Source organism: Meleagris gallopavo, chromosome 9, assembly GCF_000146605.3.
Source record: "Meleagris gallopavo isolate NT-WF06-2002-E0010 breed Aviagen turkey brand Nicholas breeding stock chromosome 9, Turkey_5.1, whole genome shotgun sequence".
Classification (NCBI taxonomy): domain Eukaryota; kingdom Metazoa; phylum Chordata; class Aves; order Galliformes; family Phasianidae; genus Meleagris; species Meleagris gallopavo.
In genome coordinates this window covers 9,077,787-9,091,656 of record NC_015019.2, presented here as the reverse complement: position 1 = coordinate 9,091,656, position 13,870 = coordinate 9,077,787, and the positions used below count along the sequence as shown (strand labels likewise).

Here is a 13,870-nt window from a genome sequence, read left to right as displayed (position 1 = left end):
ATCACAGGGCCCACAGGCTGCTTTGTGGAGCATCAGGTAACCCTGGCCAGCACGGTGAGGCTATAGTACATCTAACAGCATGGGGATTTCTCCAAATTTTTTCTTCTTTGTGGATTAATAGTCATGCTGAGTGGTTAGCACAAGCAGGGAAGACCAACGAGCATGCTGCTAGCACACCACCATGCATGGAGTCTATAGGACACAGCCACACAGTATGAACAGTACTTTTATGTTCCTCCCAGTGGACAAAGAACCAAATAAAACATCAGCTCAAAAGCATGAGTGACAATAGGAAAAGTCCAACAGTGGCTTCAAATTAGGTATGTAGAAGAAACTTTAATCTCATGGATCACTTCAGTTGCAGCACATTTGGTATCTCAGATGGGGAAGGTGGGTTTTCCATTTTCTAAGATAATTTCCAACTTCAGAGATGTGAATTTTAACTCACGTGAATCTGTTCAGCCCTCTCATCTTGGTACTAGGGAAGTGCAACCCTTTTCTTGAGGGTGACGGCAGAAGAGAACAGGTTTCAGTTTCGGACAAACTCCACCAGATCAGCGGCAATCTAACGGTCTTTTTTATACCACCTACAGTAAAACTCTCTATATAGCTAGTCATAAGATTAAAAGCTTTTCAAGTTGCTATCTTGGGAAATTTCTTGCAAGGAAATTACTACAAAGCCTTGTTTTAGTGTGTTCCCCTACTGTGCATCCTACTGTGTTTTTTTAATAAGGAAAGCTATCCATCCATAGAGGTGTATCCTGTTCTCCATGCTTGAGTGTCTAACAGCAGGCACATACAGTAGACACTCTGATGTTTTGCCTCTTTAATTTTCACTCCATAACATCGATGCCTGGTTTTCCTGACTGCACCTTCACAGTGGTTTAATTATGGGCGTGCGCAGAATTCTGAGAGGGGATTTTCAGCAACAAAATTCAGATGTCGCGAATATGTATGATGCGGAAAGATGTTCAGAAGTTTTTTACCATCAAATCAAATCCTACTGTGCAGTTATCACAGGATGTAAGGTACGGTAAAACTGCCAGGAGAAAACATTCAAACACTTCATGACTAAACCAGAAGAGGACAGATAAAGAGATGTTTCATTTCAGGTTTTAAAAAGACAATGGCCTGTTAAATAAAAAAAGTAAGCAGCCTTTCAAGTAAACAGGATGCAGCCATGGGGTTCTACACTCAAACTCCTAACTAAATGAAAACAGCTTATGACACCAAATTTATTAGCCCAAGGATTTTACCAGAGATTATGATGAAATTTTTAAGAAACAAGTCAAGCAGCTCTGCAATAAAAGGTTACTGTACCACTCAAATACCAAGCTTGAAATGTCTTTTTGTAATAATGGGCCAGGTACCGAGTTATAAATGAGCACTGCTCCATTGACTTCAGACAGGGTATGAAAATTGATTCAATGGAGCACCATCAGTTCTCACCAGCTGAGTATCTGTCCCTGTAATCACAACTAAAAAGATTTCCTTAGTCAATTAAAGCCTCGAAGCCTTTACTCGCTCACACAAAATCCCTGCTGAAGTTGGTGCTAACAATGCATTCATTTAAATCTTAACAAAGTGCAGTACATGCACTGCCTGGTGGCACTGTTAGTGTTTTATATTGAAATACGCGCTGCCACGATCCTGAGGCACTGAGGAAGCACTACGTACTGTTCCATATTGCCTCACGTGGTCCAGGATAATACCCGACTATCCTCCTATTCTGACGCGTTTCTTTAGTAACTGACAAAAAAATTAGCACATTCATTATTTTTGCTAACAGGAGTGTGAGCTGTACGGAGAAAACATGTACCTATGCTGACAGAATGGGAGTACTTTAATTTCCAAATTACACACATAAATAAATCAAGCCATATAACCTGATAAATGAAAGATTATGAAAATAGTAATATCCTGCAAAATCTTGAAAGGCATCATAATTCCTCAAACAATTATCTTCTGTCATATTTGTGAGTAGCCCGTGTAGTTCAAGAACAGAAAATACAAATGTGCTCCTTTAAAATTCATGAAACCACTCATTCTGTCATAAAAGCAGGCATCTTTCATGGCTACTTATTTCACACGGTCTCATAACTAATACTGACAGATACTTGGAATGCAAAAAAAAATGAGCACTGGACAAAGAACCTGAGCTGCTCAATCCTTACATTTTAATGCTGGAAACCAAAAATAAAACCATATATTATGTATAGTTAAAGAATTTCTGGTGTAATTAAATTAAAATTTGTAGATAAAAATGAGATTGTACAAGGACTGGTGGTATACCGCTACCAGGATTGGGCTGTGCTGCATCCATGACAACAGGATGGAAGGTTGCTTTTAATACTATTATCTTACATACCCACAGCTGAATGCTAATGCAGCTATACTGAGGAAATCAAGTTTCAGATCTGTATCCACTGAACTTACATCCACTAGGCAGAGAGTTTAAAAGCCAAGCTAGCATACAAAGACTAATATTATAGCTCTGTCAGCTCCCCAAAGGTCAGATATTTCAAAAAGGTACACACAAGTATTAATTGTCAGATAGTTCTGTATGAAGATCGGAATTGAGGCAAAAATCAGGTTTTGCAACCATAATTTTCTTCCAATTCTATTTTATAAAATGGAGGTGCAGAAGAAAACAGAGGAGATGAACCCAGATTAGTTTATGTATTGTACATTAACACACGATGGTTTTGTTTCATATAAACATTGCCTCAGAAAGGATTTTACCTGTTTTTCCCAGTGAAGAAAAGAAACAGAAAATGTGTGGGAAAGCAGCTGGACAGCCTCGTCTGCCAGCGGATCCCAGCAGCTCAATGGGCCCAGCCTTGTTCTGACTGGGGAATTCAGATGCTGAATTCAGCCTGCCGGGTGCCTTCACAAGGAGTATGTGAAACTCAGTGTCTGCCCAAGTCCCTTCTACAGACATTGCTCCTCATTCTCAGTTCATCTTCAGGATTTAAAAAGAGTTTGCTATAAAATAATATTTTTTCTTTCAAGGTGAACAGTTAGTTTACTGTTTCCCAAATCTAAGATCTTTGTACAGATCTTTGTGAGCTGTCTTGTAAAATCAATGTGTCTCTTCCTTGTTGGTGCCAACAAAATCAAAATGGCTCAGTGAGTCCCCAGGCTAAGAAGCTCTCTAAAGCCTTGTTCTATCAGAAGTGATACTGTGTGACTGGCAACACTGATCCATCTTACAAAGATGACGATAACCTCACAAATACTTCAGGCTGTCCTTAGCACAGAGGTAATTTTCAGACATCCTTGTGCTACCTATTTTTTTATTCTCCAACTGACTACACTTCTGAATGGAGAACTACAAACTATTCAAGCTCCTGTTCACTTTCCTACAACAGGCTGTAACCCATTGCTACCCCGCTCTACATCCAACTTATTTATATAACGTGGGTTTATATGTTGTTATAGTCTGTACACTTCAGGTTTACACGCAGTGTGGGTTTTTGGCTTGCTCTATCTTGCTCTTGTTCCTTGCAGCTGTAGTCAGGAGTGTCCAGCAGGTAAAAATGTTCCAATGCTTTTTTTGTCTTATTTTTTTTCATGGATGTGTCCATAGAGTTATATATGGGAAATAAGTATGAAACAAATCAACTAAAACAAGGCATTATACACAAAGTCTCTAGTGCATAAGATGTACTTGCAGGAGACTAAGCCAGCTATCAAGATGAGAATTCACAAATAAATCCCTGCAGAAGTGCAGTTCCAAAGATCTTATTCCACCTGTAGCCACTACAGGGTTCACAGTATCCTCTCTGCTCAAAAACATGCCTACAGCTGGGCAGCAAAAAGATGCTTCTTCTAAGGAAGAGTACAAGGGATTAACAATGTTCACAATGCTGAAAGTGCTGGCTTCAAAGGGAGAGAAAAACAGAAAAGTTGAGTGTTTTATGATACTGTAATTGGAAGAAGTATTGAGTTGTTAGTGGAAGTGTATTTAAGAAAAGCGCCACACGTGTATGTAATGGAAAATTAATCCTCAGAGCACTGAAAGTCCCTGAGGATGGAGAACACATCACAAAGTTACCTACTGCCCCAGATTTTCTTGCTTCTTGCTTCTGCTGACAACAGTTGTCTTTTCATTAGAGTATTGATATCAATTTACTCAGACACCAGGGACAAAAAAGGATTCTACTTTCCTCATCAGAAAGACACTGATCCACAGAATTAGTACTTTGAACAGATGCCAAGGTAAAATAGTGACACGTTTTCTAACTAATAACCATAGGTGGCCACAGCAAATTGTCCAAAGCCTCTCAAGGCTGCCCGACAGGAGCTACCACATTGCTCGAGAGCAGTTTCACAGAAACACTTCTTTCCAGGACAGTGCACAGTTAGTCTGCTACAGGAGGCAAAAAACAGTCTGTAGAAATGAAATACTAAACAAATTTAGCCACTTTTAAAAATAAACCTTTGAAGAAAGTTACTAATTCTGGGAGACAGTCTGAATGGCTGGAATAAAAATACTCTGACCTATCTACTATGTCCTCTATTTGAACAGTTTGAGCGTGCAGGCATATAATAGTTCCAATATTTTTACTAGGTGTTTTAAGAGTAAGTATATGATTTGGTATGATTTTTTAGTATTTACTTCAGAAAAAAATCTGAGGTCATATTGTTTACAAAAAAAATCCTTTTTTCTCAGTTCAATAGTTTTCCACTTGTCAGCAGTTAATGCTGTCTTCAACTCAAGTATTCAGGTTTCATTTATAACGGTCTCTCATGTTCCTTAAGCTGATCCCCCTGTTTTGCCAAATACTCACCAAAAATTATGTTTCTATCACTAATACGTAATTTTTACAAGACAGGCAAGTTATGAGTGAGATAGTCTGCAGCTCGAGCTGACACCAAGTACCTTTGAAAAACTCCGTCTATAAACACAGCATTGGTATTGTTACAGCATCATAAAGTCACAGTCATGCCCTGTAAACATGGAGATACCCAACTCACTATCTATCTACGTCTGGTTGCTGGCTGGTGTCAGCACAGCTAGTGCACAGCTCAACCTTTGCAGTTGAGGTTCCTTATCCTCCCCTGTATATCTGTGGGTGCTTGGGTTCTGCAGTCCCCAAATTGAAAGGTAGACTGGATTTGACTACCACCCAATGAGTTCAGATACATTTTTCCCACTTTCATCCGATTCTGTTTTCCAATAACTGCTGGACGTGCTTTTTGCAGCATAGTTTGTGCTGCAGAGGGGGCCTTTCCCTCCTTGATCAGTTCTATGGCAAAGATCCCATATGGCATCCATGTGGCAGCATTTGCTTTGTGGGATCGGGCAGAAAAGTGCCACATTACCAGTAGCAATCACAGCAATAAACAGCGCAACGACACTCAAAGAAATGAGTTCCAGATTTTTTTTCCTGCAATGTTGAGGAAGCATACCTATAAATAACGTCACTTTTTTTTACTGCAACTCACAGTGGTGATAACACAAGATGGGTTTGCAGCACTATGTTTTCTTTAAGGCATCCTCAGAAGGTTTAACACGGTGAGGTCTTGGCTGCAGGTAGCCTACACATGATGCTTTGTAGCATAAGATCTAAAGAGCAGGGAGAATACATTTGCTACAGCCAACTTACCACAATTGAGAGCTGTTTGAGTTTAATATACACTCTTTAGGATTCTCTGCATTACAAGGAAGGGAGCTATATAAACACACTTAAAAAAATGCATTGCTCACATTTTTTAAAAGCTGCCTCAGGCAGTTATAAGTTACATAAAGTTGCTCCTGTTCCTGTTGCACTTATGCCAAAGTTACCTAAGGTGAATAGCACAAAATGACAACTCTGAACTTTGAAAACAAGGGTTTCTAAATGGGGCCTTTTCAAAGATGTAAAATCAGAATATAACTGACAGCCCACAAACTTGGGCATGATTTCAAAGTTTCATTGTAATTATGAGAATTATTCTAAGAACTTTCCAAAAAAATATACAAAACATCTACGCTTAAAAACAGAGTAATTACCTGTAGATTAGCAGAGCCTGAAAGAAACTATTCTTGTTTTCAGTTGTTACTTCCACAGACTTCATTTAGCCTGACATTTGTGTAAAAATGAATATTTGGCTTTACTGAGAATTTATTCCCTGCACTCATGACTTTTGGAATTGTTTCAAAAAATATCACATTAGAACGAGGAGAGATATTCTGGGGAAAATTACTCGTTTTCTCTTAACATTCTCCTTCCCCCACACACATTCTCCATTTCCCACACACAAATTCAAGGCACTGCGATACAACATTTCAGGAGCCAAATCTACAAGAGAAATCTAAAAGTAATACTTTAAAGTATTTTAAACTAAACAAGACAAAAATAAAAATCTCCCCCAACTAAGTGTAACAATAAAAAGTTGTCCATCCTGTGTGTCTTTCATGAGAGAGAGAGAAATGATTAAAAATGTACCAAGAGCCACGAATGCCATTTTACTGTCATTTCCTTTGATTAACCTTCACCTGACCTCAATCCCTAAGGCAATTTCAGTTTCTTTTTGTTCTTCCATTTAAATTCTTCAGTACACCAGGTGAGCACCTCTCCGTCACTAAGCACACTCACAGAGAGCAGATTGTTTCTGGAGAGGATTTCACAGAGAACATTTGCTCTGGAGAATCATTTCCAAAACCTCGGAAGGGACAATAACAAGTCACATTTACTCCAAAACCAGGATTTTAAAATCCCTGTGGAATGTAATTACATTTCCCAGGTATTAGTTATAAGGCTACTAGTTGATCGGAGCGGGCAGGGCTCTCAGTGCTGCTGGCTGGCACAGACTCACCCACGTGCTGGTGCTGGCAGCTCTTTGAACATCCCTCTGCAGCTGCAATGGTGTCAGCTTCCACGGGAGGCACAAAATGTAAGCAACTCACCAGCTAGAATGGGAGAAAAAAAAAGCTAGCATAAACAAAATCTTAAAAATAGATTATAAACCTTCCGCAGTACGATCCTTCAAGATTTGAGCGGAGAACATTAAATGTTTGATACTTAAACTCTGTTTATCCAACTTCAAACTGTATGTTAAAAAAAGAACTGAAAAGGGGAAGAAAATATCTACAAAAATTGTATAACATCTGTAAAATACTCTTGATGATGAAATACCAAGGAAGTCTGACCTATTTAGTTCATCAAAGACTGAGCTAAGAGATGAGTTGATCATCATCCCTAGGAATTGATATGATGCTGAATAGCACATCTTTAATCTATCAGGAAATGATATCAAGTCAAGTTAAGCTTAGAATCGAGATGCATAGTTTTAGCTGCTAGGAACAAGTAGGAGTCACTGGACAGTTTACTTTGGGATGCAGAGATACATCATCAAACATGGCCTTTAATATCATTCCAAAAGGCATTCCCTAATATAAAAGAAGGATTCAGTGTAGGCTTTGTTCTTCATTGCTGTCAGCCAAATGTGTGATCAGACTGGATTCGTAATATCTGTTTCATATTATTCACCCTAGATGAGTTTCCAGGACTTAAAAATAGGAATTGTACAGGATTGTGACACAGTGTCAACATTTCTTGCAAAATGCCATCCAAAAAAACTCAGGCTGGGCTCTGATTGAAACTTACGGGCACAAGTCACTTACAAATGCTGTCTTTCTTCTAGACTTTTTATTTTCATTATCTCGCTATCTGTAGAGAAGGACTGGGGACTGAACACCAACCTGATGTGTTTCAAAGTGCTCGAATGGACTACCTGGGCAGCTGCCAGACTCTGCTGTGGTGAAGGAGGTAATTCATTAACTCTGGTCCTCCCTGTTGGTAATTTTATCCTCCCCAAACTGGCACTTCCTGATAACATGAAGGAGTTGCAGCAGAAGAGTCCTGTTTATCACAGTCATGATCCTCTTCTGACCTTACGTATTTAATATTCATAAAATAATTAACCCCGACTCTTAGACTTCAGCTAACTTCAACTGATTCACACAAACTCTGCTTCTCTGTCTCTTGGAAAAGATAAATCTGCACATTCAACCACGTTGTCTGATCTGTGACAGATTCTGCACAGTTTTCCATCGCATCTCTGCTGAGTTCCAGTAAAATGGCCCGTGCCTTAACGACAGATGTACTCACCTGATAGAGTGCAATACTTAAATGGAGGAACAAAAGGATTTGAAACTGCCTTAGGGAGTGAGGTCAGGTGAAGGTTAATCAAAGGAAATGACAGTTAGATGGTATGCACAGCCCTGGAGATTGCATATATGTGTTTTGTTGGGAAATATTTAACTGCTTTTGCTATATTTAGAAGAAACCAAAATGAAGTGCATATACAAAAAATAAAAAAATAAAAAAATCCATACCTGCCTCTTAGCCCAGTAGGGCTTGTGTCGGTGGGATTTGGACTTGCCCACTGAGAGGCAGAGAAAGCCAAAAGATGGCAACTGTTCAAATGGTTTCACTTTTATAAAATATTTCACTATTGTAAAATGCAATATAATAGCTAGGGAGCTAGGGAAATTCCATGCTGCTGCTAGTGAACACTGCCTATTACTTCAGCTCTTACTTACCTTGCTGCCATATTTTTCTCCAATATTTAGTTGGCTTCTCTCAAATAGGAACTTGAGCTAGCAAGGAAAAACTACAGCTGGAAATTCTGTAGAAGTCTACAGAAACTCATTTGTGCCCTGTAATGAATCTGATTTGGCCATATTCCTGCCTCATTTGCATTTCCTTTCAACAATTTTCATACATTTGCATTTTCACTTCCAATGATACTTGCAAAAACTGCATGCATGTGGCAAAGGATTTTAAAATACACTATCTTCAAACATTTAATCATAAAATTATTCTAGTATTTGTCCTCAATTAATTAGGGAGTTAAACCAATACCATGTGACTTATCAATCACAAATAAGTAACACACCTTGGATTCTGAGTTCCAGTTTTGATTAGAAAACCAGCTAGTCAATAGAAATCATGAAAAAAATTAACAACTATTTTTTCTAAATTCTTCTCACAAAATAAAAGGTAAAATTCACTGAATGAATTATTAATTATGAGTTATTCATCCAGCTCTACTAAAAAGTAATCTGTTTCTTTTTTTAAGCATCAAAAAGGTCTTTCAAATATAAGTTGCAATAATGAAAAATGGCAGCAGATCTAGAAATGTGCCCTTACCCGGTCTGCAGATATGTAAAAGGTTACAGAACCAGAGTTATTAAACCCCCATCACTCTGACAATTGATTTTGAACACAGTCTGTTGCAGTCTTTATAATGCAAGATCATAAATGTTCAAAACTAATTTATTGCTCTTTGTTCCACCTGGCAAAAATATACTGTCAAATTGAGTTGTGCTGAAGCAAAGATGCAGATTAGCATTTGAATCTTATTTTTATTCTCATTTGTACATTTCTTTGCAGTTCTGTGTGTGGTTAGAAACATTCACAAAGGAGCTAAGAAGAGGAAAGGATTATGCTGTTTTTAATAAACAGGAAATGTTTGTATAAACAGGAAGAGGTATTTCGTTTAAAATTAATGGGGAAAAGTCAGAATGGACATTTATTGGTTCAGATTTGCCAGTATTGGTATTTCTTGTTTGCACTCTGTTAGCTGGTATCTTCCAGATTTTTAGACACACATAAATAAAAACACTTGCTCTATATGCATGTCTGTGTGTGCACCAGATGAGGATTCCCCTGCAAATCAATGAGGAAAATGCAAAAGTTATCATACTGCATGTTTTTCCTAAAATTAGTGATTTCTAAGCCAGAACCAATTCCATCCTAACTTGCATTTTCTGTGTGTTGCAGCTGTCACTGCTCATACCTATGCCAGGGAATTAGACATTTCCAAAGAGACAAATCCAAAGAAGAGGAAGAAATTGAATTCTGTGGGGCAGTCCAAGAGAAGTGTGATGAAGCAGATATCCTTCTGAGAACAAGGAGAGGAAAGCCAGCCTGTGCTTGACCCCTGAGGGATGCTTCTGCCCATACCTACAAACTGTGTACCCAGACAAGAAGCTTAAAATGTGCCACTGCATATTTTGGTTATTTCTGAAGCACATATTTTTCCTGCAAATGCAGTTGTTTTTGATCAATAACTATGTGAATAACTGGGATCTCACAAGGCTGTATGACAATAAAACATGCTTCCAAACTAAATTTCTGCTTCATTCTTACATTATACACTGCTTTTCTTGCTCACTTTCTTACATTTTATACACGTTGTTCATTGGATTTTCTGTTCACTTATGCTACATGGTCCACTTTACACAGATGAATCAACACAATCATTCATAAAGATGAAGGGGTTTTTTTAAATGATCAAAAAGAACATATTAGAAGTAAATTTATTTTCAGAATAAAATCCTGTCCCATAGAGCAAGCACAATGAATGAATTACAAGTTTCATAAAGCCAGCTGCTGAAGCACAGAAAAGAAACACACACACAAAAAACAACAGAAAACAGCAGAGCATTTCAGCATCAAAAATGCACCTATCCCAAAGTCTCTGTATCTCATAGTAATTTTTCTCAGTAGAAAGATGAGCCTGTAAAATTACAGTTCTTTTCAAAACAACCACATAATACTATTTTAAATGGCACTTTTTAATCTTACGCATTTTATAGTCCATTCTTTAAAACTTCCTCTTTCTGTTATCTACAGGCAGAATCATTTAATTGTGCTGGCAAGTTTACTTCTTTTGAATTATTATTTTTACCATGATTATGAAGAGGAAGCTATCTGACTGTATGCTGGAGCTGCTGTATTCTTGGCTTGTAGACATCTGTCTGATATTGAAATTAATTTCCAGTATAAAACAGTTAACAGAATAACCCTAGATAAAAGCAAGAGTAATATTAATTTCAGTCTTTTTGTTGGCAATGTTGTAAAGTCCATTGCTCAAGTAAAGAGAACATTCCTGAGCCAGATACAAATTAATTTCACCATTCTTCTTCAAATAAGAGTTTTAAAAGTCAACTAAAGGCTACAACAGCTTTGAAACATGTCGGTGATTGTTTTAATTACCTATCATACAGCTGTGAGATATTGAAAAAGAGAGGGGTTGGGAGAGCAACACCTGGTGTATGAACAGTTGCCTTCCTGACATAAAGAAAAAAATAGTTTCCAAGCATTTAAACCAACCAAAAGCTCAGCAAAGTCACCACAGATTATTTTATCAGTAAGTTAATGTGGTATTTTTATGCCGTAATACATGTTCTTTTTCTATCAATAGCTACTTTGACTTTTAGATAAAACTATCGAAACTCCAAATATTAAACATGTGAATCTGGGAAGCTCTTAAATCTTCCTCTTCAGCCTGAAGTTGGTCCACAAGCTACAATAAGTTGCTAAAGACACATGGGGCTTCTTCATAGGGTCTCTTTCTATTGCAGAAAGCTGACAGCACTTTTACGTGCAACTACACAAAAAGGCATATTTTTGTCATTTCAACCTTAACAGAAACGGGATCTAGAGGCTGCTAGGACATCTGATGGCCTTTGACATTCTGGCTTCCAGCCTCTCAGCCATCAGTCAGTGCTGAGGTAACAAAAGACCACTAAAATGTACAGTTGTCATCTCCATGCTACATCTGTTGGCCACGCTGCTAGGAAGTGTTGACCCCATCATTTCACCGTAAACACTGCCGAAATCAACAACAACAAAAACAGAAATGAAAAAGGAAACTGGATGTCAAAAGTCAGGTCAGAGCATTTTATTTGCACATGTGTCAGTAAAGATAGAAGGAATCACTGAATTAAATTAAATCAAAGCAAACCTGCTAATTAAAACAGCTAAAATTATGTTTGTGAAGATGTGTGACTGGATTCCTGCTTATCTGCAAATAAGCCTCCCCATAATATAAACATGTTTCCATCTCCACTTCATTTATAATAAGTCTTTAGGCAGATTGTAATTAGTATTTTGAGTTTCTAATAGAAGAGCTATTGTGTTACAGGAGAAATATTTTTCCTGACCATCAGAACATTTATTATTTCAGCTCTGCTCTCAAGGGTTCTCACCTGTTCTTCTATGCTGGTCAAAGTCTCGTATCCAATTTGTCTGAATCAAATTGTTTGGGTGTGTGTCTGAATAACATCATCTTCATAATGTATTGCTTGGAGTTAGCCACAAATGCAGGCATTGTATTCAGCTCCACCTACAAGCCAAACCAGAAATTATTACCAGTTTTACTTGGATTTATTCTGTAGTTTGCTTTTCATTCAACACTGAAAGAATGATCACAATGATCACATTGCGAAGCAGAAAAACCGTATGAAAAAGAAACTTTTACACAAAAATGATAGTACCAAAAAAATCAACTTTTTTTTGTTTGTTTTACTTATTCCCAAGTTCACAGTGCATAATTTTATACAAACCCAATTACATAGCTCAGTGATTTACTGGCAAAGCTGGCCAGAAGAAATTATCTGGCTCTAGCTAATGTGTATGCCTATTTACAATCAAAACAAATCCACTGAAAATTGCAAAATGGCCACAAAGAAAGAAAAAGCCAAGTAAAAACGTATCAGAAGTGATGCACTATGCACACTGAATAAAAGTTCCACACATACTGTTTTCACTGGGTAACTAGTAAACCATGTTTACAAGTATGGATTCAGTCCTTCAGATCATGCACCAATCCATCCAGTATCTCACATTAAGCACGTATGGAGTTTCATTGGCTTGGGAAACATGGTGTTTCTTTTTGCCTTTTTTCATAATTATTTTTTAAGGATTAGTTTGCACTGTTAACAGATGCACGGGCTGACTTCAGCAGCATTGCTCAGATGTTTACCATTACTCACGGGTTCGAGCACTTTTTTTCAAATTCCAGGGTATAAGGCATCAGGCTGCATGTGTATCACATTAACAAACGGCTTCACAAATGTAATGCAACCTGATGTGGGTATCTTGAACACAAGGATTGCCACCAGTAATGTTGCAATAATGTCTGCATGTTACCTACGCTGAAAAATATCTATATTTTGCTGTTAAACATTTCTGAGGCAATAAAGAAAGCCTTGGAAGCTCATAGGCTCTTTTTGATAATACTTGGTATAAAGTGACATTTCTACACTAGAAATATAAACAAAAGGCTAATTAATTTTTAATTGCACAACATATAATTTCAGACTCCTATATATATTTGCCTTGAAATGACCATGGGCACAGTTCTTAAAGAGATTTTGTTGGACATGGCCCAGAGTTCATTTACTTGCTTACCTCAAAGCAACAGCCTCCTAAAAATACATCAAATTGCAAATATGCTAAAACCCCAATTTTGCTGTAACTGCATGTGCCAGCACTAAGTCCTACATCAATAAGAAACCCCACTGATGTCAGCATGACTTGTGACAACACAAGATTTCCCTCCCCCCAGCACAGCTATAAAACTGGATCCTTGGTGAGGATGTTTGAATTATGTGGATTATATACGATTAAACAGATTTGGATTAAATCATGGCAATAGGATGGCTTATCAAGAACATACTGACGGAACCACACTGATGTACAGCAATTGAGGTGACCCCATAGACTTATTACAGCCCATAGTGAACTCTGATCAACTTCCATGGATGAGGATTTTTTACTCAGCATAGATCAGGCTGCAAGATGGAAGGAGTTAAAATGCTGCTTTCCTGATGAATAGTTTTCATGCTTTAAAATTATGATCCAGGCAACAAAGAGCAATCTTTCTTGCAGGGGAAGCCAATCTCAGCTAAACTCTTTGAGCTTCATTTTATTCACCAGGCTGGAAAATATATCTGACTGTGCCTTGTCCTAACGTACAAGAAAACACAAACACAAGAGAACAACTTCTGAGTTAAGAAATCCACCAAAATCCCATCCAATCCAAGTTCACCCTCTTATGTTATTACATCATTGCATTATCTCACCTA

General features: G+C 37.8%; 1 long non-coding RNA gene across 1 annotated transcript in view; it reads right to left on the bottom strand.

The window, feature by feature from the left end:
* LOC104912177 overlaps window positions 1–12,159 on the bottom strand; it is a 55,071-nt gene extending 42,912 nt beyond the window's left edge. Inside the window, exons 1-2 of the long non-coding RNA XR_004160659.1 lie at window positions 11,990–12,159; window positions 6,805–6,898 (exon numbers count right to left, since the gene is read on the bottom strand). This is a non-coding gene — a long non-coding RNA (uncharacterized LOC104912177). The remainder of the gene's footprint in view (window positions 1–6,804; window positions 6,899–11,989) is intronic.
* Window positions 12,160–13,870: the final 1,711 nt, after the last annotated feature.